We start from the raw sequence: 25,518 nt of genomic DNA, 5'->3' as shown, positions 1-25,518 counted from the left end.
TGAACGAAGGTCTTATGGGTTTGGAATAACATGAGGTTGAGTAAATGATGACAGAATTTTCATTTTGGGGTGAACTAACAAGCATGGTGCTTGTAATGGCATGATCATGGGTTTGATTCCCAAGGGAAACACAAAGGGTGAAATTAGGTTCATTAAGGCACTTTTGCCATTGAGATGACTGGGAAAAGTTTCCCAATCGACCTGAATACACCCTACACATAGCATGCATATCTTGAATGTTCTGTAGGTCACTCCAGATAAAAGCACCTGCCAAATATCATTTTGAAAGTTCCAGTTATCGGTGACATGTTTTGGCGGTCTTGTAGCCACCAACTCTTTGAGTTTGAGTACGCAACCATCTTCTGCTCAAGCTGAAAGCGCTTCGACACAAGTGCAGAATAATGCAGCCCAGCGCTCTGTTTGTTCCCACTTCTTTTTTTGGTCTGGCACAGCCTGTAATTATCTACAGCTGAAAACAAGTGCATGCTGAAATGCCCATTGGGCCATAGAAATGGAATTATAGCCCGCGTCGCTTTCCTTTCTCTGCAAAAAGAATGCTTCTTTTTTGTGGCAGAGAATGTGTGTTTAGTTTAGTTTGAACTATTTTGGCAAGGAGGGGGCTCTCGGCAGGCCAGCAGCGCGCAACGTCTTTGTTAAACGTCTTGATGATGGAAAATTGATCAGACTTGAATCAGAGGTTCAATATATGGTCTCCCTCAGTCTATTGTCTAGGTGAATTGCACATGGTGAAGGGCCACAGGCAGGTTGCTATTAATATGACAGCCTACTCCATATCCAGCTATAATTTCTAATGAAATACCTAATCTCCATTATTTTGATCCAGGTGGGCGATAGCATAGAAGAAAAGGATGGAAGAGGGAGAAAAGGCTTTTCTTTGCGTTTTTCCGTACGAGAAATGGCAAACCGATCATTTTTGTCAAGTTCTTTTTTGAAGCCGACCGAAATGCTTGTGGATTGCCACAGTTTAAAAAGGCACCCAGATAAAGCCATTCAAGGCGCTGAATGCAGACGCCATCTGTTTTTTTTTTTCTATTTCCTCTTTTTTCTTCTCCTTTTTCAATCCTTGTAATCAAATTTGAGCAAAATCAAATGGAGGGGGGAGTTTCAATGAAAGTACCTTTTGTTGGGCTGAAACGAGCAAGTAATTTACAAACTGCCCTTCCTTTGTGTGGGAGGCTAAAGGAAAAAAGAAATCAGTAGCTTTTAAAGCTAGGCCTCGCTGCGACTCCGCAGATAATGAAAGCCGTCTGTGTTGTGGGCTAGAGAGCATTTCAAAGGCAGGCCTGACTCAGGGTTACACTGCTAAAAAACCTGCGTGTGTTTGTTTTGTGGGAAGTGCAGATCCAGTCTTCGACGCAGTACGGACACAGGGTGAGTCGGCGAAGGAGGACGCCTGCATTCAGCTGGAAACCGTTACTGAACGTGTGGGGATCTAAAAGAACTTGAGCCTACTTCCCTTCGCAATCCTTACAGAAGGAGCCGTTGCTACTTTTTTTTCCCTGCCGCTTCATGGTGGAAGATTGTCTGAAGGTGAGTCCCTTGGGATTTCTTCTCCTGATGATTTCCGTCTGTCCGCGACTTGTCTGTACCAAAATGTAAATGAGTTTTTTTTTTTTTTTTTTTAAGATAAGCAGTGATTTATGGCTGGGCACAGGAGTGTGGTGTGCGTTCACTTGGCTGTAGAGGGCAGAGCGGGTAACCTCTTACTTCAAGGGCTTTTACCACAATCTGTGAAATTATTTCATTTGACTGAAATTAGCATAATTGTGGGATTTCAGTCATACCAACCAGTCCAAATGTTTTTTTCGGTGAGAATAGTCACAACAAAATTGTTTAACAATTAATATTAGAAAGTTTACTGGTTGTTGAGAGATCATACTATGTTTGTTCAATTATTAAGTAGGACTGTTGTGTTTGGTTTAGTTGTTTAATTTTGAGAATGAATTCCCACATAACCCTGAACTATAATTGAAGTTTTACTTGTTGCAACGAACAAATCATCTTTGGGAGTTGTGTTTATTACATATTTATAACATATTTTCTTTAAATGGCACTGAACAATGCTTAATGCATATGCACACTGTGCTATATTCAACTTATGCATGATTTACCTTTTCATCTGCAAAAAGTTTTCACTTATACATATTTTTATTCTAATTAGCCAAGTTTCAAAGCTGTAGTTTCACTCTCACAAATCCATTAACAATAGACAAACCGTGGCACATTCAAATGAGCCGGTATATTGAAATGTCAAAATTTGCACTGGAACAAAAACCGGGGCAAAATTCAATCTGAGTCTGAATAGAATATTAAATAAGTTGACTCTCTACCGCCACCCAACCATAAGCAGCGCCCGCATCAGGCCGCCCATGGGAGAGGCAGTCAGTCAGGCGGAGTACATCATTTACTGCTCATTCTGTACATAATGCATTCTGGGATCATTCATGTGTGCATTATAGCAGGAATTATGCAATCTGTATTGATAAAGGATTATAAATCCTGGCCTTTACCCCTCATTTTCATGCTTAAAAAACATACTTTCTTATTCTGGTTTAAATAAACAAAACAAACATGTGCGTAGAAACGCACTTTCAATGGAAGTCTATGTGGCAACTCTGTGTTACCTTGGCTCCCATTGTAATGGATTAACTATCAACACTGATGTGTTTGTTTTTACAGAGTCACTAGTCATTTTTTTTTTTTTTTTGCTTCTGGTGACTGACAATGTTTAAATTATGTTTCAAATATGTTAAAAGATAAAAATTAAAGTGTTTCATGTATTTTCCGCCAGTAAGCTGCCACTAATAAAAGCTGATAAATTAGTGGCGCGTTCCTTAATTTGTGTAATCATGTGTCACCCGTTGGTGTTTTACGCTACCAGCTGAGGTTTATCGGATAAATCTGTCTCAATTATGTGTCATGAACGCATCCCCCTCAGGGGCGTCAATACCAATGACTTAATGGGCTGCTAAAGGAAGGGGGGTTGTGTGAGTGGATGGGCGGTACTGACCGCCAATTACAGCCCAATGAGCCACGGCCAGTCAACTGCTGATGATCATAGACTATTTTCACAGAACCCAATGGCTCAAAACATGTCTGGGTTTAACCGTCTGACCCTCCATTCTGATCTAGAAGCTTCCTAATGCTCATATGAAGTAGGGTAGTCTAATATTGGGCTAGTTATGCAAATTATAATAGCTTGCAAGGGTTATTTTGGTTAATCTGACATTGTAGCAGTGTTCTAGAGTATAAATGTGTTATAATGTATAGTGCAAAGTAATACATTTTAATGGAATTTACATTTAATGTAATGAGAATGTGGGTAAAATATGCTTAAGGCAAAAACATTGTTTCATGCTTAAGCTTTTGAGCTTATTCAGGTTTTGTTTCAGACTAGTGGAAAGAAATCATCCAAAATACACTTTTAAGTGTTTATTCTATTTATTCAATTTGTAGACTTCAATTGCAAAGCATATCTTTAAAGGCTGTTTTCTCAAAATGAGTTTTTCCTCCACTTCAACAGCATTTAAATACACTAAGCTTTTCAGTTTTATTCCTATCTATATTCTAGAGGTTTTTACAGAAGGGTTTGTTCATTTATTATTCACCTGATTTTAACATTTGATTCCTAAACATAGTTAAAATGTATAGTTTTCTGTATTTCCTGATTTGTGTGATACAAAGAGATTTCCAGAATCCACAACCTCTAATATGTCAACAAAATTAAACATTCATTTTTAACCTGGCTTTATCCAATGTTTAGATTTATGTTCTGGAAATTAATTTAAAGTAGTGCATATTTAATTAAATAATGCCTCATTTCCATATTTAAGCATATTTTAACTTGTTTTGAAAAAAAATAATGTCTGCAATTCTTAATGTAATCAATCAATTGTGGAAGTATGGTGATATCTATTAGTTAAAGTTTTTACCCTATTTACCTTTGGTGTCTTTTTTATTTTATTTTTTTTAGAGCAAAATATTGTATATTATTTATTGTGTTCTTTTTAAATTTCATCTTAAAACATGACTCTGGCATGTTTTCATCCCTACTATAGCATCCTTCAGTTCATTAAATGCAAGTTTAGTCCAAATGGGCCAAAATGATCGGTGGCGATTTGCAGGCGCAATCAGAGGTGCCTGTGCGATTAGACTTAAATACAGGAACATTGATGTAGGACTAATCTTAGACTACTTTGTCTCTCTCAAAGCTCCCTGTGCAAGGTGTCTTGAGCACCTACTTGCCTTAAAACCAGAAATTAAAACGATTTATAGACAAACCCCAGCAAAGAGGTCCCTAACCCTATATTTAAGCCCAGAAGTAGCGCTTCCACCTGGAAAGCTGTAATTAATAGGGCCAAAGACCCCACTGAAGTGTCACCTCTCCGTAATCTTCGAATGTAAATGAGGGGTTTAGCGCTGATATTACCGGACGTCCAGGAGAAACTGCAGAATTAGGACCTCAATCTTGGTTTTTCAGCTGACGTCAGATTCACCTTCACCTGATACAGGAACTACAGGCACGGTGATAGTAAGCAGTTAGCAGGCTAATATGTAGGCTAATACACGTTTGCTATGGCAGCTTAATATTAAATTTACTGATGCTAGCAGTTAAAATGTATCTGCCTTGCACAAAAATTTGCGCCTGTGATGTTTCATTAGCGCCGTGTGAAATAAGATTTCAGCCAACTTTAAGCAGCATGACATTGCTAAAATTGCAAACAGAACCATAAGACATGCTGGGCTGACCCTAAAATGCGCTAAAGTCTCAACCGCTCGACTGCAAATGGACTTTTAAGGCTGCTCTTGTCGGAAAGTAGGCATTAAGATACAAATAGCACACATTGGTAAAGCTGTTCAGTTTTTATTGCTGCTGTGTTTTCCCTGGAACAGAATGCACAAATGAAAGTGACGCTGTTTACTTTCTTAATGCATGTTGTTCCTGCATGTCTTATTTTGAATGATACTTCAGTGCATGTTAAAAAAATAAATACTTGCCCCGCCTCTGAAGCGATAGCTGAGGACACATCTCTCCTATCTTACAACCCCTCCCCTCCAGCCAACTATTTGAAATGTTTTGACCATTATTCATAATTCAGTTGATGGATAAAATAAAGAGCCACCCTACATTTTTTTCTTGTTAAAAATATGCCAGATTATGGAAGTAGTAAATTGACTTGTAAAGAATTTTTCACATCAAACATTCACAAACATTAATTTGTAAGATAATCATTTTGGATTGGAATTTAAAGTTTTTGACCATTAAATTCAACAAAAAGTCTCTTAGAAGATGCTTCATTTATTTGATCAAATAGACAGTAACAACATTACTATTGTGAAATATTATTACAATTTAAACAAACTGTTTTTTTATGTCAATATATTGTAAAATGTAATTTATTCTGGGGATGGAAAGCTGAATTTTCAGCATCATTACTCCAGTCTTCGGTGTCACATGATCCTTCAGAAATCATTCTAATATGCTGATTTGATGCTCAAGAAAGGTAACACTTTACAATAAGGTTCATCAGTTAACATGAACTAATAATGAATTGTACTTCTACAGCATTTATTAATCTTTGTTAATTTCAACATTTACTAATACATTATTATAATCAAGAGTTGTTAACAGTTAATGCACTGTGAAGTAACATGAACAAACTGCATTTTATTAACTAAGATTAGTAAATACAGTAATAAATGTATCGCTCATGGTTAGTTCATGATAGTTAATTCATTAACTACTGTTAACCTAATAAACCTTATTGTAAAGTGTTACCCAAGAAACATTTCTGATTATTATCAATGTTAAAAACAGTTGTGGAAACCATGATAATTATTGTTTTCAGGATTATTTGATGAATAGAAAGATCAAAAGAACAAAATTTATTTGAAATAGAAATCTTTTGTTACATTATATATGTCTTTACTGTCACTTTTGATCAATTTGACATCCTTGCTAAATAAAAGTATTAATTTCTTTGTTAAACTGCTACATGAAATAAATAAACAAAGAAATATTCCTTAGTCGTTATCGTTAATGTTGTTGAATTCATCATCGTTCTTGTATTATTGTTCAGTTTCTTGTCTTAAGAGGGTAAAACGATGCATCTTCTGACTAGCTCTTACCCTGCTATTATGGCTGAAGTGTAACATCTGTGATTTCTGTGACTCCTCCCCCTTCAATATCACATTGCACCATTTTCATGAGTGATGTCGTCATGCACCTATAGCTTTAGCTGTAACAGTGCTGTTTTACAGTTTCGAAAAACAACATTTGGTGATCCAAAGATGCATTTGTGAGTGCTGAATGTTGTTATTATATAAAACATCAATTAAATATCAAAGGTTAGATGCTGCCTGTCTTTGCATGATTAATATACACCATGATGGCTGCCATTTTGCCTAAAATGAGTAAGTAATATGCAGTAATGACACACACGAAACATTTTCATTCCTTCCATTTTCCTTGTAGCATTTTTTAAGGATTGCACTTTGCAACCATTAAAAGGAACCATGCAGAGAGCAGATGTGAAAACGTGTCAAAAGGCAAAATATCTGATAAACAGAAGTGCATTTATTGTGGCAGTTGTTAAATAATAATGTTGATTATAGGTTGGCTGATCACAGATGTGGTAATTGTCTGTCATAGATGTGACAGTTAGAATAGAAAATGACATGCAATAAACATCGACTAGCCGGAACATTTGCAGGGAAATGTTGCAATATTGTAGAGCAGTTTTCAGTGAAATGCAATTTATTCTCAACCTTTCCTTTTTAGAACTATGAGCTATATAATCTTTACATTTTAAACATTAACAAAGTTTTAAACTGACATTTTAAAGATACAATCATTTAGTATTGTAATGCTATCACACTAATGTGTTATGCAGAAAACCAAATAACAGCAAATAAAACAGGAGGACAAATTGATATGGCAATGCAATTTCTATTATAATGTGATATACACATATAAACTTACAATTTTATTGAAAAAACAAATACATAATTAACAAATAAGTAATTTTCCTGTTAATGTGAAAAAAGAAGACAAAAAAAGGTACAATACATATATCATTACAATAAATATATTAAATAAAATAAAATTGTAAGTATTTTTCAAGTGTATGCATGTATATGAGGGTGTTGAGTAAAAAATATGTACTATTATCACATTAAAATAATAATAATAATAATAAAAAAATAATTAGAAAATGTATAGTTTTTCTATTGTACTGTATGTGTAAAATTCCATACTTGCCCTTGGTCATGATATAGAATATTCTGCATGTTCATACTACATGCTTACTATAGTAATTATTACTAATTATTACTGTGTAATAACTAGATACTAACCCACCTTATGTTACTCAGGAGCTTCTTGGGCATGTACACTGCAAAATAAATTGCCAATGCAATATTTTACTGTAGGAGCATTTTATTGCTCACTTTTATGCTTGCATGTTATGAAATTTTGATTTTTGATTATTTGATTAATTGTGATGCACATACTGATAAGAGATTGATCTCTGTGTTGAGCGCAGCTGAAGTCATTCATAATGAAACATGCTGCTTGTCCAATCAGATTAGGGTACCTTTAAAAGCAGCTCTTGGAATACTTTATTCTGATTGGCCAAGCACAACATTCAGCAGACAAATATAGATTTCCTACTTGGCTGTGATACTTTAGTGTCTGACTCTCTTCCTTTTCACATAATAAAATCATTTAAACTTGAATTTATATTTCATTTACATGTAAATCATCAATACCAATAACATTTGTCATAGTTGCCCAGGTTTTAAAGAGTGGCACAGTCATCCACAGATCTGACTGCTGGATTAGCAGCTCAGTAATAAAACATTTTATATTAGACTCGGAATATTCATAGATTTAATGCACGTTTTGGATCAGAGACTGTTACACTTACCGTCATGTAACCTATCACTGTCACCTCTCACCTAAATATAAAAGAATAATAAATTATATTTTTGTGCATATAGGCCTATGATAATTTGCATTCATTTTCTTAGTACTATAATGCAAAATGTCGTACTCACACACACACACACACACACACACACACACACACACACACACACACACACACACACACACACACACACACACACAAAAACCCCCCAGTAATATTGTTAAATATTATTACAATTTAAAATAACTGTTTTCTATTTGAATATATTGTAGAATGTAATTTATTCCTGTGATGGAAAGCTGAATTTTCAGCATCATTACTCCAGTCTTCAGTGTCAAATGGTCCTTCAGAAATCATTCTAATATGCTGTCTTGCTGTCCATTTTTCTTGCTGTCTAATTTTATTTTGAGTTGGAGTGAAATGTAAACTGGTCATGTTTTTCATGTGTTTCTCTCATCTATTGCACACTGCCTGTGAGTGTAATAATATACTTATAATACACCTATACTATAGTAGCCATCAATATAGAGTCCACTCAAAGCACACTCTTGTTTCTCTTCATGGGTAATTTGGTGTCTATCTGTCTGGCCTCTTTCAAAGCCATTTTCCCCGCTGCAAGCACTCTTCACCAAATGCTACCCTCCCCAACCACATATATAATTGCACATCTTTCACCAATTAATGTCAAGCCTCTATCAGCATGTGATTGAAATGAAAGGCAGCAGGGAGAGGGATCGATCCGAGCGGCCTGCCGCGCCTTTAAATGGACTGCACCAATCACGTGCCAGTCAATTTCCAAATGAACCCATTGGCTATTTCGGCCGTGGCCCCGACTCCAGGGGAGAGGAAGTGTCAGCTTGTGATCTTTCTCTCTCTCTCTGACTGTGAGTGGAATGGGATTCTAACTTACTACTACCTAAATAGTATAGCTTTTACTTAAAGTGTGTGAAAAAGAGTGCAATTTGTGATGATAAACATTTTAAACAGTATTAAGCCTCGTACGCATATACACACACACACACACACACACACACACACACACACACACACATTATCTAATTAAATATGTGCTAATTTGCTTTTATTTCATAAATCAGAAAATACTGTCAACAGCCAGGAAAAATGCATTTCACCATATTTTTTAGGAATAACATGTTATATAAATATCTTCATAAATCAGAAAATACTGTTAACAGCTAGAAAAAAATATATATATTTTTAGGAATAAAAGGTTATATAAATCAGGTCAATGATGTACAGTATGAACACACCCCTCCATAAAAATCTTCAGAACATATAAAACTGTAAAGGAATAAAAACTGTAAAAAGATAGGAATAAAACCGTAACGTTTGATGGATGTAAGCTAGGTGTTGCTGATGAAAAAAAAACTAATTTTGAGAGAACAGCTATTAAAGATGTGTATTAAACTTGAAATCTACAGACATAATCACATAAAGTGTAATAAAAATAAACACTTAAATGTGTATTTTGAATGTTTTATTTCCACTAGCCTGAAAGAAGGGATGTTATGGAAGCAAAATAGACCATAATCTCAAAAAAAGACCAGTGCAATAGTTTTACCTTATAGTATCTTTCCTTAATATATCTTACATTTTTGTACTACAGTTAAATAATTAGTAAAGAACAAAATGTTGCACATCATATATATGATATTACTTACTGTTTGTTTATCATACTAAAAAGGGGAGGTCATTGAGCCCACTGCACTGAGTGGGATACAGTATAGTTATACATTTACTACATTTATTAATCTTTTTTTTTATGTCTGTTGTATGTGATTTTTTTTGTAATGAAACTGACTCTTCTCTTCTCTTCATTTTTTTGTTTTTTTTGTTTTTCACTTATAATTCTTGTGATTTCACTTTTTTTATTGATTGTGATATTCTGTCAAATGGTAGAATAAGCAATACAGACAGAAACACGTGACTGTCAGGGCTGTATTTTGTGTTTGACTGCTCTTGTCTGCTTTAGTCTAATTAATGAAACTGAGTAATTAACCATGATGTATATTAGTATGGAGGCAGTGCCCCCTACAGTATAGACTAGAATAAGAAAGCTGTCGTTTGCCATATTCTAGTGTACACATAAACTATATTAGTTAATTTTACTTGAATATATAATATAAGTAACATTTTTGGGGTACGTTTTTATTTATTTTAAATAACATTATAAAATAATTATAGTTATTTTTATTTATTTTACTTTTAAATAACACAGTTGGTTGAAACTATATGTATGGGTAAAACTTTACAATAAGGTGTCATTAGTTAACTTTAGTTAATACATAAACTAACATTCAACAATGAGAAATACATGTGTTACAGTATATAATAATCTTTTTATAAAAATACAACTGTTCAGTGTTAGTTCATGTTAGCTCAGGTCCATTAAATAATATTAAGAAAGACTAATAATAATAATGTATTAGTCAATGTTGAAATTAACATTAACTAAGATTAATCAATGCTGTAGAAATATTTTTCATTTTTTTGGAAAGTGTTACCAAATGTAAACCTTATTCACATTAAAGGGATAGTTCACCCAAAAATGAAAATTCAGTCATCATTTACTCACCCTCAAGTTGTTCAAAAAAGTGTTTGAAGAATGTGGGAAACTGAACAGTTCTGGGCCACCATTGACTTCCATAGTATTTTTTTTCCTACTATTGAAGTCAGTGGTGGCACAAAGCAGCCTTTGTTACAAACTTTCTTAAAATATCTTCCTTTGTGTTCAGCAGTACAAAGAAATTTATACAGGTTTGGAATTTTTTGGTGAACTATTCCTTTAATTATGCTCTGATGATGTATTTTTATATTTAGATTTTTGTCAGTTCACAGTACAGTAGCATATTGTATGATACTTTCATATATAATAACTGTTAAATGTTTTATCATGCATTTTTACTACTTAAATAGTATTTGACTAAAAACTGAATTTGCTCATTAATGTAGTATTTTACAATTATACAATTATAAATAGCTTTTGTTTCCCTCGCATCACATCAGCGATTCTTCTCATGACAGCAGTGACTTGTTCATCTCTTGTAGATAAGATGAGCTTTTACTCCAATAGATGGCAACAAAACACTAGCCTGCAGTACAACTCAACATATAGAGATCCAGCAGCGTAGCACAGGCACATCACTAAAGTATGATATACGTCTTACCTACATCAATGCAGTAATTATATCAAACATAATTCCCTCAGTGTAAGCGCTTCATTAGAAGACCTCTGCTGAAATTGATCATTTGATAATCCTTAGAGGAGATAAACCTGAAGTGTAGTAAGAGCAATTAATGAAGAAAAAAAGGTAGTTAGTGCTTAAAAATTCTAATGCTAATATATATATAAAGTTTTAAATAAAATAAAGAATTTTGAAGTAGATTTTACAAGAAAATAGGTAATGGGTCTCATTATTTAGCATTAACTAACAAAGAGCAATACATTTGTTACAGTATTTATTAATCATTGTTAATGTTAGTTAATAAAAATACAACTATTATTAGTTTGTGTCAGCTCAGGTCCATTAAATAATATTAACAGATTCAATTTTTGATTTTAATAATGTATTAGTAAATGTTGAAATGAACAATAGCTAAGATTAATAAATGCTTTATTTTACAGTGTCCTTATTACATATTTTATTAATAACTTGTAGTTAATGAATATTACTCAGTACTTACTGTATAATTACACTGTAAGTAAGATAAAGTGTAACTGTATGGCATTGTTAGTTCATGTTAACTAATGCTGTATACAAATGGAACCTTATTGTAGTGTTACATTCAGTTTTTATACTTTATGCATCTAAATTTAACAGTTAATTCAATTTAATTTACTACCAATTGTTTCTACACCATTTTATTTCTGTGTAATCTCACTATTTGATATAATTATTAATTCATTAAATACTGCATTTTTGCTTTTATTAATACAGACAATATTTTTTAATTATTAGTGTATCGTTTACAGAATTAATTCATTAAAAATAAAATAATAATAATAACTGGATAATACTATTATACACATAATCAAATTGATCATCTTGATAAATATTTTATTTTTGAATGAAGCAATGCATCCAGCTTGAATAAAAATGCCCTTCACAAATGTTTTCTTTTCTCCCCGTCGCTCTAAAACTACTTTTGTCTTTAATTTTTTCTCTTTTCTCTCGTTTGCCAAAGTGTCTAATGTAATTGAACTCTAATGCATTAGGGATGGTGATTGAAATGCCAAGGACACGTATAATTTACCTCTTTGTGCTCTCGGCCCCTGCGAGTGCTCTCTCTTGCTCTCGCACCCGGGCCCCTCTACCTTACGGCACCGCTGACAATCAGCCCTCGTCAGTGTAATTAAATGATGGTTTATAAAGTGTGAGAAGCCACTATGACCAAAAGCAAATAGGTGCTTATCGGCGAGCTGCTGAACAACCCTAATTTTCTCCAGTGGCAATTTCCATCTGTTATCTGGGCTTGGAATCGGCCCCTTTTAGCCCTGCACTCTGTTTCACGATAGCGAGCACTCGCTCCCTGCTGCTGTGTGTGTGTTTTTTTCTGAAATATACACACATTTTGCCTTTGACAGAATGACATTTTAACAGCAACGTATACTTGTCTTCACTTCCCTTGGCGGAGTGACATTTCAAAGACGTTGAAAATGAAATATTTTGAGGATAGGCAGTTATCTGTGTTTTTTTTTTTTATGTGTTTTGTTTGTTTGTTGACATGCAAGAATTTTTCTTCTTATTTTGGATGTGTTGTCTCTGTACTGGGAATTTTTCATATTGCCATGATATCTGTAACTCCATGTGTACAGTAAGCTTTTAATAGTTTACTTAAGAGTTACGCTGCTGCTCAGATGGTAAAAACAGTAATATTGTCAGAATACAAGTTTTTGCACCTTGAAAAGAATCAGCTGCCTATATTATATTATATTATATTATATTATATTATATTATATTATATTATATTATATTATATTATATTATATTATATTATATTATATTATATTATATTATATTATATTATATTATATTTATGTAGAAAACAAACAATCTGTTATACATTCTTTAATCTGGTATTCAGTTTGAATGAATTCAAATGATTGCATATGTTTGATACAGATTATCTTCATATCGCATATTGCATTTAAAATCAAAATATGACTTGGTCTTTATTAATTAAAATGCCTTAGAATGTGAAATTACATAATGAATTAGGAATATTTATAAAGAATGTTGCTCTATTTTTTTTTTTGATAAACTGAATTATCATATTAAATTGTCATAAATACATGATTTACATTTTAAATGCTATGTTTGTATATTTGTTATATAATAACACATTGCTTTCTTTAACATTATTGATATATCAGAGAATTACATCATACACTGTAAAGACAATGGGCCAGACTGCCAGTAGATTTCGGTAAAAAAAAAAAAAATAAAAAGGTAGATTTTTGGTAAATTTTGGTATATTTTTGTTAATTGAACTATTTATTTGTTAAATGTTGATATACTTAAATTTCATCCTAAAATGTTGTTGTTGTTTTTTTGTTTTGTTTTTAATGTTTGTTTGCTGACATGCAAGTGCTAATCTTTTTTTATGCATTTTCTCTGTACTGGAAATTTTTAATACTGCCATGATATCTGTAACTCATGTACAGTAAGCTTTTAATAGAGTTACAGTGCTGCTCGGAGGGTAAAAACAGTAATATTGTAAGAATATTACAACTCACGGTCTGGGTTTCATTATAGTGCTGCTTTTGAAATGGCTAACTTTCCTCTGTAATCTTTAAATGTTTTAAGGAATAATAGGAGAAATCATTCAACCTCTCAAGTTTTTGCACTTTGAAAAGAATCAGCCGTTCGTGGTATTGGAACACAAAAGCCTAACCGCATTATCTCTCTGAAAGAGGCCAGTTACGACAATGATTTGATTGAATTAAAGAGAAAAAAGAATACCGGCAGCATGCTTTTTAAGGACATATTGATGGAAGGCTATCATTTTTGCAAATTAATGTGCATTTTGAGGGAAAAAAAATTGATTATAGATAGACCCACACCCTCCCAAAAGTATCCGTGCACCTCTATCAAGATCCACTCTTTGATTATTAAAGAAATATGTGGAAACTCAAATCAAGATTGAGTGAGACACTTCAGCCCCAAATCCTCTTAACCAGATTATTAGCTCTTTATGATCATACACAATGCCGAGTATGTCAGAGAAAAGCAACCTGAAATTATCAGCCCCGAAGAAAATGAGTCTAACTCATGTCTAATGATTCGAGAGCATATTCATTCTGAGCCACATATGCTGATATCAGCATGTATGTCATTTTATTTTTCCTCAAATCAAAATCTTACTTCTGAATAATAAAATTGACATTAGAATATCAACTAAATGTTTTTAAAAAATTGTTTTTTTAAATATGAATGTATAATAGAACACATTTATATAATTTATAATAACATCAATAACATTTATAATAAATCAAATAAGATAATTATGAGAAAATATTTCAATTTTTAAATTTGAATGTAAAATAGAATAAGTCATTATTTATCAAAACATTTGTAATAAATTAAATAAGAATAAAATGATTGAAATAATTATTACAATCTTAATAATGTTACAATTACAACATTATTCTCTAATCTGTTATAAAATCAATAACTCTACCATAATACAGTGCCTCTATCCGCTGTATGTGTATAAAGATGTGATATAGAAGCTGCATTCTTACCATACAGGTGAAGGGCATCAACATTGCACGAGGTGTTCAACACTCTGAGTCTATGAGAAGTGTGACCTCACAGAGGCCACAACACACACACACACACACACACACACACATACACACATGCACGTGCACAATATCTCTTCAAACCCTTATCACAGATTGCATTCACTAAATACACACATTCTACTTTCTGTTGTTTGTCGTCTAATACGCATTCAATACTTATTATATTATATTATATTATATTATATTATATTATATTATATTATATTATATTATATTATATTATATTATATCATATTATATTATATTATATTATATTAATGGGCTAGAATGATTGTTTTTATGGTAGATTTTGGTAAAATTTGGTGAAAATGAGTGTTCATAAACCATTTATTTGTTAAATGTCAATACATTTAAATTAATATATAACAAGTTTGAATATTTGATATAATTTTCACCTTTCGTCAACTAAAATATTTTTATCAATGAAAAATTATATGCCAACTAAAACTGACTCAGATGAATGAACTGACATGACAAAACATTTCCGTCAAAAAACAAAGACTATGACTAAAGACTATGACTGTTTAACACATATTACCCTGTTTAAATTCATTTAGCATATTTTACCACAATATAAATATAAACATTTTCTTGATCATCACAGGCAACTTTATTAAGCCATTTAGTCAAATCATCGATTCGATTTATCAATGCTCACACATATGTAGAGAATAACACTTTAGGATGATATCCAGTTTAGCAATAACATGAGCGCAGAGCAATTGTTTTACAGTGTATTTTGGTCAAATTTGGCAAATGGTTAATAAACCATTTATACATCAATTTTTCCACTGAATTTAGTATGTCAGTTCAGCTTTTAAACATAAAATGTTAAGAAATGGTTCTTCTAACCAGCTCTATATAATGCCTCATGCCATGTGTGTGTGTGTGTGTGATCTGTTCATTTTCATAAACCGACCGGAGATAAGGTTAGTACCTTCCTCCGCATTTACAGACCCACCCCCGTTTGGCTCGAACTGCCCCTCTCTCTCTCTGAGAGGGGTAATTTTCTCCCTCAGCCATGCCCCCATTATTGGGTACATCATGGGGGCTGAGCCTCTCCTCTCCCCTCTGGAGCAGAAAGGGGCTTGATCGACCGTTTGCCTCCGTTTGTTTTTGGCACAGGAGGTTAGTCCAACACTTGACTGCCGTCCCAGAGGTACTTTCAACCTAACGAGAGAGTATCTGTTTCCCCAGATCAGTCGCTGTCTTAACTCAACATCCTCCACCATCTGCTCTGGGTTTAACGCTCAACTACCGTCAAATCCCGATGTTTGCACAGAGCCTGATCCTGGGACCTCAGAGGACCGCAATCCTATAGTCCTCTTCTCACTGATCCAATCCGCTGATTAATCACTTAATCTGTGTTGCAAACACAGGAACTCCCAGAAAGACACAACACATGGCTGAACCCTTCAATGGCACGATGGTATCATGACAATACACAATCTTGAGCTTCTTTTTTGCATGCCTCATTGTTCACTTCTTCACAACACTGCCACTTCTGCATCTATTTCTTTGGTGGCTTGCTAATTACATCAAGTTTCCCTGAAAGAAAAAATCCTGTAGGCATACATTTTCAGGCTTTTTTTCTCTCATTAGCCACAAGCCGCTTCCAGTAATCTGTATTTCATGGAGAAAGGAGGCTTGAAAACAAACTGACGCTCAGATTTCAGGCCGTGGAGTCAAATTCCTCTGCACATTTTCGCCTGCTACGTGCTATTAGCTTTGCTAGCATCAGACAGACTGAGGCTTTTAAGCTCTCACCTCGCTGTTTGAGACTTAGCTACCTTAAAAGACTTAGCATTCTTCAAAGCAATTAAAAAGTCAAAAAGTGAGCACTGCACTAGAGCAATCCCGCTGCCGTCGAGAAGAACAAGCGCACATGTGTGTGTTTAGCAACGCTAAGTGCTTCCCAATCTTGCATCACTTCTGCTCATGTACTGTATTATCTTCACTGCCTGGACAATTGTTTCTCCAGCGTGACTGATCCCATCCTGAGAATAAACCATCCGAATCGGAGAGTCGAGACTTGCGGTGCGAGATGTCAGACATTACGTTAAAGGCCACTCACCTCCTCCCGATCGCCTCCACATGTCTGGCATTTAGATGCAGCTTGAACATTTGCAGAAAGCGTTGCATCGAAGTGCGTGTACCTCTGTAGAGACATAGAAAAGTAAAGAGGCTACACGGCGAGCAAGAGGCTAATAGGGTTAATTGTTATGTAAAAAATGCCACGGTCAACTGCAGGCCGGGGACAGCCCCCCTTCTCCCTTCCTGTCCCTAAGGGGAATTCCAGCCCAGATGGCATTTTCCTGGAGGCTGTGACCCACAAGGGGCTGGCGCCCACAAAGAACAAGGTGCATCGCCTCCGTCTAATTAATTTACTATTATAGCACCTGTTTCCGAATAGATAGGCCGGGGAAGAGAAGCGCTCCCCAGACGCAGCGGTGGGGCTTGTGGTAAATGGGGTTTGAGCTGATTATATTAAGCTGATGCTTTGATCATCTCAAGGCGTTAAAATGGAAATATGTTTTCGCTGGCTGTGGGCTGCCGCGAGTGGGGAGCGGCACGGGGACGCAGCTGATTAGTTTTGACTGAGGAATCGCACAACGCCTCTTGCTCTAAATAAGAATATTCCGCTTTTAAGCCTCGCCATGGCACTTTTCGTTCTTGGTTTGGCTTGTTGGAGCGTTTCGGTCATCATCGGGCCCGTGCGAAATCTGCTCCCACAGAACTCCACAGATTTACGCTGACATTTAATAACGTTCTACATATTCCCTGCTTCTAGTGTGTTTGTTTACTAAATATTTTCACAGAATTTATTTAACAATGAATTAAATTACTTATGGAAATGTTTGATTTTGTCAAGGATGACAAAACGATTATGCTATTAGCTACCAGTAAGAGTGTACTTTCCATTTAACAATGAAATTACTGACGGAAATGTTTGATTTTATCAAGGATAACAAAAATAGTTATGTTTTTGGCTACCAATAAGAGTCTACTTTCCATTTAAAAATGAAATTACTGACAGAAATGTTTGATTTCATCAACGATAATGATTATGCCATTAGAAAAAAATTGTCTACTCTCCATTGACCAATGAAATTACTGACCAAAATGTTTGATTTTGTCAAGGATAATGAAAACGATTATGCTTTTAACTACCTATAAGTGTCTACTTTCCATTTAAAGGCACAATATGTAATTTTTCGCCTCTAGAGCTCACCTATTCAAAACAAATGGAATCATTGGAGATGTCGTCTTTAACTCACAGCCAGTGGAAAATAATTGGGATGGGACTCGGGCAGAAATCATGTTCATGGATGAGATTATTAATGTTACTATAGTATGAAACAGAGCAGGGCCGAGTGCTGTGGGAGTGGAACGAGGCCGCTGGAGTGACTGCTAATGAGACGCATGGCTCCAGAGCATCAGAACTTTTATTATGCCATAGTTGCTGCTTCCTCTTCTTCCGGTCAAGCGTATGTGAGGTAACGCAGCTCTGTTTATCATATTAGATACATTTGAGTGTGTTGAAAATGATGTTATAGCATTACTCTGTGCGTTTGCTCGCTGTGCTGGATACTATGAGACACTTGTTGTAAGCTAGATCGATATTAGAATATATTAATAAATGCTGGATGGCTTGTTAAACGGCATGCAATTAATTTTAAAACATATTGTATAACGGAGATAATGCTGTATTGCTGTTACTAAAAATAAAGCTGCATCTGATTTTGCTATGTTAGCCACTTGATAGTGTTGTCTTTGAGGTATGATAAAAACATGGTACTCGCGGAAAATCAAGAAACAATCAAACAATCAAACAATAAGACTAAAAGTGTTGAGCTATAATAACAATGATTAGTTTTCTGTCTATAAATGTATCCAAACAGTTGTTCCCTTGTCTAATAAAACATATAATATATTAAAGTGTCTTTGGTGTTTCCATGGTTTCTACAAAATAAAACTGCAAATCAAGGGTAACGCAGGTATAATGTCATTGATAGTGTAAGCGACGCACGGACATGGTCCGAGTCCTGTTAAAATTGCTTATTTCTCTGGATTTAAACAATCTTGGAAACATCTGGGATAATTTAAGTACACAAGTCAACAAAATATATAACTCTGTTCTAGTGGTTTTTGGATATTTTAATCCAAAAATCTTACATATTGTGCTTTTAACAATGAAATTACTGATGGAAAGTTTGATTTTGTCAAGGATAATGAAAACGATAATGCTTTTAGCTACCAATAAGTGTTCACTTTCCATTTAACAATGAAATTACTATTACGATAATGATTATGCTGTTAACTACCAATAAGAGTCTACTTTCTATTTAACAAGAAATTATTGTGAAATTACAATAACAAGAAATTACAATATTATGGGAATATTGTTTTGTCAACAATAAAATGCGATGTAATTATGCAGATTATGCCGATTTTAATTTTAATTTTAATTTTAGGAGCTCAAATTTTCCCAAGAACAGTTTCCATATTTTTGTTAAATGTTGATATGTTTAATTTAATATAAAAAATGAAATTATATTGAATAATTTTATATTTTCTCATTAGCTGTAATTAGAAGCCATTTTTGTCAGAATAAAACTGACTAAAATAAATAATTATATGACATGACAAAACATTCGCAGAATTCAAAGGATATTTTGATCAAAAGACAAAACTTTGACAATAACTGTGTAAATGAGCTCTGTTTAACACATTTTACAATGTTTAAATCCATTCTTCACATTCCATCCCAATATAATGCAGTGTGTTTCAGGTGACTTTATTAAGCTATTAAGGAAAGTGATCCATTTGATTGTTCAGTGTTCAAAAATATATATAGAATAATGTTTTAGTGTGATATGAGTTAATATGTTTTCCCATTGATTGTCATTCCATTTATGAACATTGATGTGATGGCCTAATGGCCCAGCTCAGGTTTCGTGCTAATCCAACTCAAATATTGGTCAAATTTAAGCGCAAGGCTTAAAATGCGGTTTGGCAAGGCAGTTGGAAAAGAGGGGGGCCTCATAGGTCCATGGCAGGTGGGGGTTGGTGAAATGAAGCATCAATGATAGAATAATAGCTGATGAAATGGAAGCCCTGCTCCAAAACACTGGCACTCTGTAAATGGATTTAGGGAATATGCTAATCTTGCCTTCACTCGCACTTTATTCATTTCCGCCCCAGTGCCCCTCAAGGATTAACATAATTTATCACCTGAGAAACACCACAAAACAATTTTGCTTGTGTTAAAAAAAAAAAAAAGTACACCAACATCAGCACAGTTAAAAGATATTGGAGTAAGTTTAGAAATCCCTCTTCCTCAAGGAGTGATATGATATATGATTCAGGGCTGCTGAAGTCATGATAGTGCTAATCTAATTTGACAGTTTTGAATAACGTTAGCAATTAATTGATGTAGGTCAAGGCCATGAAGCACAGCATGTTATTTATCATCAATGTTTGCCTCAGGCTTTGCACAAGCAGACAGGTTGGTCGTATTAGCTGCTTACGGCCGTGAAACAGACCAGTGTTATTCAGACAATGCAAATGTTTGTGCACCCGTCCTGAAAAGAACTTATTACAAATGACTGATTAAATGAGTTAATCTTGACTGCCAACAGGTTCACTCTATATTAGGACATTTCCTATTTTTTCCCCTTTTTTTTTTTTACAGTATAAAGACTAAATGAAATGTATTTTGTATTTATTTGGCCCAAAGTATTTTGTCTGGTATCACTGTGCATGATTCATTGGAATCTGATATTCTGCTGAAAATGAAGGTTGCTTGTTGGTTATTTTCAGGAAACTGTGGTATTTTTGTTCTTACACTTTTATCCTTAACCCTACATATGGGTAACATCATGCAAAGTACCAATAAATATTTTGTTAATAATCTTAAAACGCTGAGTTATTTTACACTGTTACAGTAAGTTTGGAATTTATATACAAATAATATGAATAACAGTTTTGGTGTGCCTTGTAATAAATTACTTAGGTAACGTTTATTATACAGTGTTCTTGTTACTTATTACATGTACTTACTGCAGTAATAACACTAAATTATGTGTAAATATATGCAACTAACCCTAAACCAAACCAAACCCTATTCCTAACAAGTACATTTTGTTAATTAATATTACTCAGTACATAAACATAATTACACTGTAACAAGGACACCTTAAAATATAGTGTAACCAAGACTTATAATTGGAAAGGTTTCATGACATTTATAATGATCAATATTATTGCTTTCAAAGATTTTTTTTGTTTAAATCATGTTTTGTGTTAACCTATACAGAACAGGGCTATAAAATAGTGCTACTAAAATTGAGCCAAGAATAATATTTTTTAATATAATATATATCCCATTAAAATGTAACGATGATGAATGTTGCTGAAATTAAAAAAAAACTAAACTAAAAAAACTTAGTATTAGTCAAATTACTTCACAGACTACTTTATTCATTTGCATTACACACTAAATCTATCAAATTATTTATCTAAGTTCAGTATCCCGTTTATTATATCAGAAGCAAGTCATGAGGACACACATAACACACAAATGGCACCTTTTACTAAGAATAACCTTTTTTTCTTTTAGTTTTGGATATTCTTTTCTCATTAAAGATTATGATCATGCTTAGAAAATTATGTTGTTATAATTAAAAGCAGCATTAGTTCATACAGTAAATGCCTTATCTATATTTGCATTGAAACTTCTGACCTGGTTTGATTTGCTTCAAGCCTGTGGGTTTCATTGACTCGAGCAGGCATCACACCTTTAACAGCGAGTAGGTAGGGTGTACTGTATGTTGTGATTGCACGTATACATCCCGACACGTCAGTGACTTGCCATGTTTTACTTGGCACGGTTCTCTAATTTGGCGTCAAAAAGAGGGCGCGAGAATTAGACTTGCTCCTCTGCACACCCTATCTTACAAGCCACGGGAGCTGAGTACCTCAACATTAGTTTTTCCAATTTCTCCGTCTTTTGCGTTTGGAAATCAGCTCCAGCAGTGATTACAGTCTAAAGGTTCCCCACTTACCTTGCTGTGAACAATGAGTTTGCCGTGAATAGGTGGTATTCACATGGTTAGGCTTTAATGGTCTTCCAGGTTGATATGTCGGGGTGGGGGGCGAGCAGGAATATCTCTGACGCGTCCACACTCTGAAACGCATAGAAATGAACGTGTCGGTGCTGGAGGCTAGATAATGACAGGTTTCGTAGCTTTAATCTGCCACAGCAGATGGTTACTGTAACCTGCATTGGTGAGACAGTGCTTATGAATAATGAAAATATGGAGTTCGTGCTCTGAGTAAAGTATTTAGCGTAGTATCTGAAGCATAAGAAGAGAAAATGAGGGGGTGGGGGGGTGGGGCGGGGGCTAAATGAACATGAACCAACTCAGCGTTATTCGGTTGGCCATTGTTAAACCGCAAATGTTATTAAATAATACAGTTCAATAATGTGATACATTAACACTTCAGGGGTGACAGGAATCAAATTAGCTACGCTAATAACATAACTTATTTTTCCAGTCCTTCAGATAGTTTACTCGAGTTTGAGAGAGCTGCTTTGCGGTCATTTTTATTTGGACATATAGTTGATAACAGTCATTTCCGCGTCAGCGCCCGTGTAAGACTGCAGTTTGGTTGCGGTCCAGCATGTCTGTTGTCTATGATATGTCTGAGCTTATCTTATTTACTGTGATTAGACGTCTCTGCATCGTCAGTCGAACTCTTGAAAGTGGCTAATGCTCATTAACGGTCTCACTTTGGCTTTACTCAAAGTCGTTTAGACCGATCTTCTTGCGTTATTGTCCAAAGAAGATTAGAACCAAAAATCTTGACTGCTGTTCATGAGGTTATTAATGTGCTTTGGGTAATTGAACACGTCCAGAGTTGTTTTATGTGGGATGTGTTTTACCACAATATCATCAGCTTGGCAGTGTTTACATTCAGTAATAACAAGTTCTATCATTCAGGGACCAGCAAATTCACAAGCAATTCGGATTTCCCATAATCTGCTTCCCAATGGTACGTATTTGTATAGAAAACACAAGATTTCTTCTTTCTGTAATTGCCTTTTTTAATTCTGTGCGGCCCATCAAGCCAAGATTGGAAATATCCTGATTTTTTTGGGACATCTTGGGACTGTGACAGCAAAGATTTGTGGAAGCTTGAGATTGTCTGCAAGAACTTGCCTGAATGAAATGGTTCTGGCTGGCCTGCACAGCCATGATAAAACGTAAAAAAATGAGACATCTCAGTTTCAACCAGCTTGTGTTAATAGATGGTGTACCAGAGACAGTGCTCAGATGCTAAGCTAATCTTCTGCTGGTTATCCGTGGGCGCCGTTGGGACCATGCCATGGTGGACCAGTTGACTTTAAAGAAAACTTTGACTTTTCTTCTATTCTCATAAACTCTGTAAGCTCAAGATGCTGGAAAGCATACCGGTCTTTCGCAGTGTAATTTTACAGCATAATGTGATGCCGTTTTCCTCAGTGGAAATTAGAGGATAATCGCTAGACTACAGATTTTTAAAGAAACCCAATATTTTTGGCCTGTATCTCATCAGCTATTCATTATAGATAGTTATTGATCTTCACTCAGTGCTCTTTCTTATACAATAAAAAAATGTTTACTTTGAAACAATTTTCACTCAGAAATTTCTAGTAAATTTCACAAATAATTACAAAGAAACAGCAAGTAACAATTTTGAAGTAGAAAGGCTTGAAATAATATTTTCTTGTAAATCATAATATATTTTTATTTAACTTAAAAAAATCATTTTTTTTACAGTGTAGTGTTTCAATTTATACATGCGACTTGAATACCTAAACATCTATTATAATAATCTTATATTATTATTACTTACAACAAATATATACTATATATAAATATAAATTATATATATGTGTATGGCATTAAATTGAAACTACTTTCTTTTTAAGGAGCCAAATGAACCATGAACCAAATGAACTCATAAACAGTGTATCAAAATTGTTAAAGTACTGGAAAAATAGAACTTTTACAAGTGTCTGAGAATTTGACGACATAGGCACTGCTCAAGAGACAGAGGCCTCAACTGAAAAATTACATCTTCCTCAAGTGGACAGAAAATGGTGCCATTTTCTTTTTTGATTTGCTCAATGACATGCTTTGCAGGCCGGGTTCCAATCCTCCCTTATTATGTCTCTGTCTATTTTACATCACACCTGTTAGTATCACACAGATGTGGATCTAGCAGGATGCAAAAAATGAGAATGAAACAAAGCAATCTGAGATAGAATTGAAACAATTACAGACAATTTTGCTAGAAAAAAGGCCATCTGGTGTATGCATTACCTCTATTGAGGAAAGTCCTTTTGTGGCTTGCCAGCTTCTTTTTAGAGGTTCTCATGAAATATGTATGTTTTCATAAAGTGTCAAACAGTTTCCCTTTTTGCTCTTCTTAAGGGTAAACTGGAAGTGGCCAATTCAGTGGAAGTTAGCAAAAGAAACTTGTGCATAAGCAGTAAATGAGCCATAATCATTTCATACTCTCACAAGTAATGACGTAAAGTCAAAAGTAATCTTGCAGTATGAAGTGCTTTAAAGATTTTCTGGACAGTTGATTGCACGTTTCATTGGTTCTTTATTCATTTTTCCTGCAGGAAAACAAAACTGATTATGCTCCCTGGCTAATCAAGAGTGATAACCACTTGAATAAAACATCAGAATTTTATGATTAAACCAATATTGCCATTGGGAACTAAATGATTATACAGTGTCTGTAGAGTTTATAGAGTTTTAGACACCATGCAACTCAGCTCCCAATGTGCTTTAATGATACATCTTTTGGTGAAGTCTATTTTATGACAGAATTTGGTTTGTGTAAAAAGCAGAAAAAAGTATGAGTGGATTTAACCCCCCCTTCATAATTTTTAAATAAAGTGCCTTTTGGCAATTACAGATGTGGTAACTGTCAACAATGTAATTTTACTTATAAAACTCAAATGTTCAAACATCCTAATAGTGGAAAGATTTTTAAGATAAGAGGCACTATTTCGTGCAAAACTGCCAATGTGATTTATATATCTTTAAAAATATATCATGTATATTTAATAACATTTGCGGACCTTTAAAAACACGCATTTCTGAACATCGATGCGCTATCAGAAATCAAGATTTCAAAAGTGCAGAATTTCATTTTTTTTCCTATAGGTTTGTACAGGTATCATGATTTTCTTTATTATTAATTTTGCGTGTTTAAATTTGGACTCACATTTAATATCTTATATTTTTCTGTTTGCCTTTGTGTTCTATGTTGTAGATATACTTTTTTCCTCTTTTGTTTGTTTCTTGTTGTGATCCTTGATTAATCACCTGTGAATATAAAAGCTTGTTAGGTAAATGCTTTTACTTGTCTGACGAAGAGCCTGCGTGCTCAAAACTTAACCCGTGTGAGTCTTTTATTAAATTTTTCGCTTATTTTTGGAGCTTTGGTGTGCTGACTTTTTTCTTCTTTTTATTAATATTTTTTGGTCGAGAACTCATTTTTGAGCATATTTTTGCTGGTGATGTGCATCCTTTTGTCCTGATTTTGCAGAATTTGGTTTGTGTGAAATTGTTTTTCCGAATTCGGATGCACATCAAGGTCCCCTTGAAAAGGTGGTTTCACAATTTTTCTGAAACTCAGTACACCCTAACTTGTAGAAGTGAACTGCTAATG

The 25,518-nt window shown here is 34.3% G+C and overlaps 1 long non-coding RNA gene across 1 annotated transcript in view; it reads left to right on the top strand.

The window, feature by feature from the left end:
• The first annotated feature begins 869 nt into the window (after positions 1-869).
• LOC125254924 overlaps positions 870-25,518 on the top strand; it is a 127,392-nt gene continuing 102,743 nt past the window's right edge. Inside the window, exon 1 of the long non-coding RNA XR_007181794.1 lies at positions 870-1,551. This is a non-coding gene — a long non-coding RNA (uncharacterized LOC125254924). The remainder of the gene's footprint in view (positions 1,552-25,518) is intronic.

Source organism: Megalobrama amblycephala, linkage group LG2 (genome assembly GCF_018812025.1).
Source record: "Megalobrama amblycephala isolate DHTTF-2021 linkage group LG2, ASM1881202v1, whole genome shotgun sequence".
NCBI lineage: Eukaryota > Metazoa > Chordata > Actinopteri > Cypriniformes > Xenocyprididae > Megalobrama > Megalobrama amblycephala.
The sequence above is the reverse complement of the archived record's forward strand: the minus strand, read 5'-3'. Positions and strand labels throughout refer to the sequence as shown.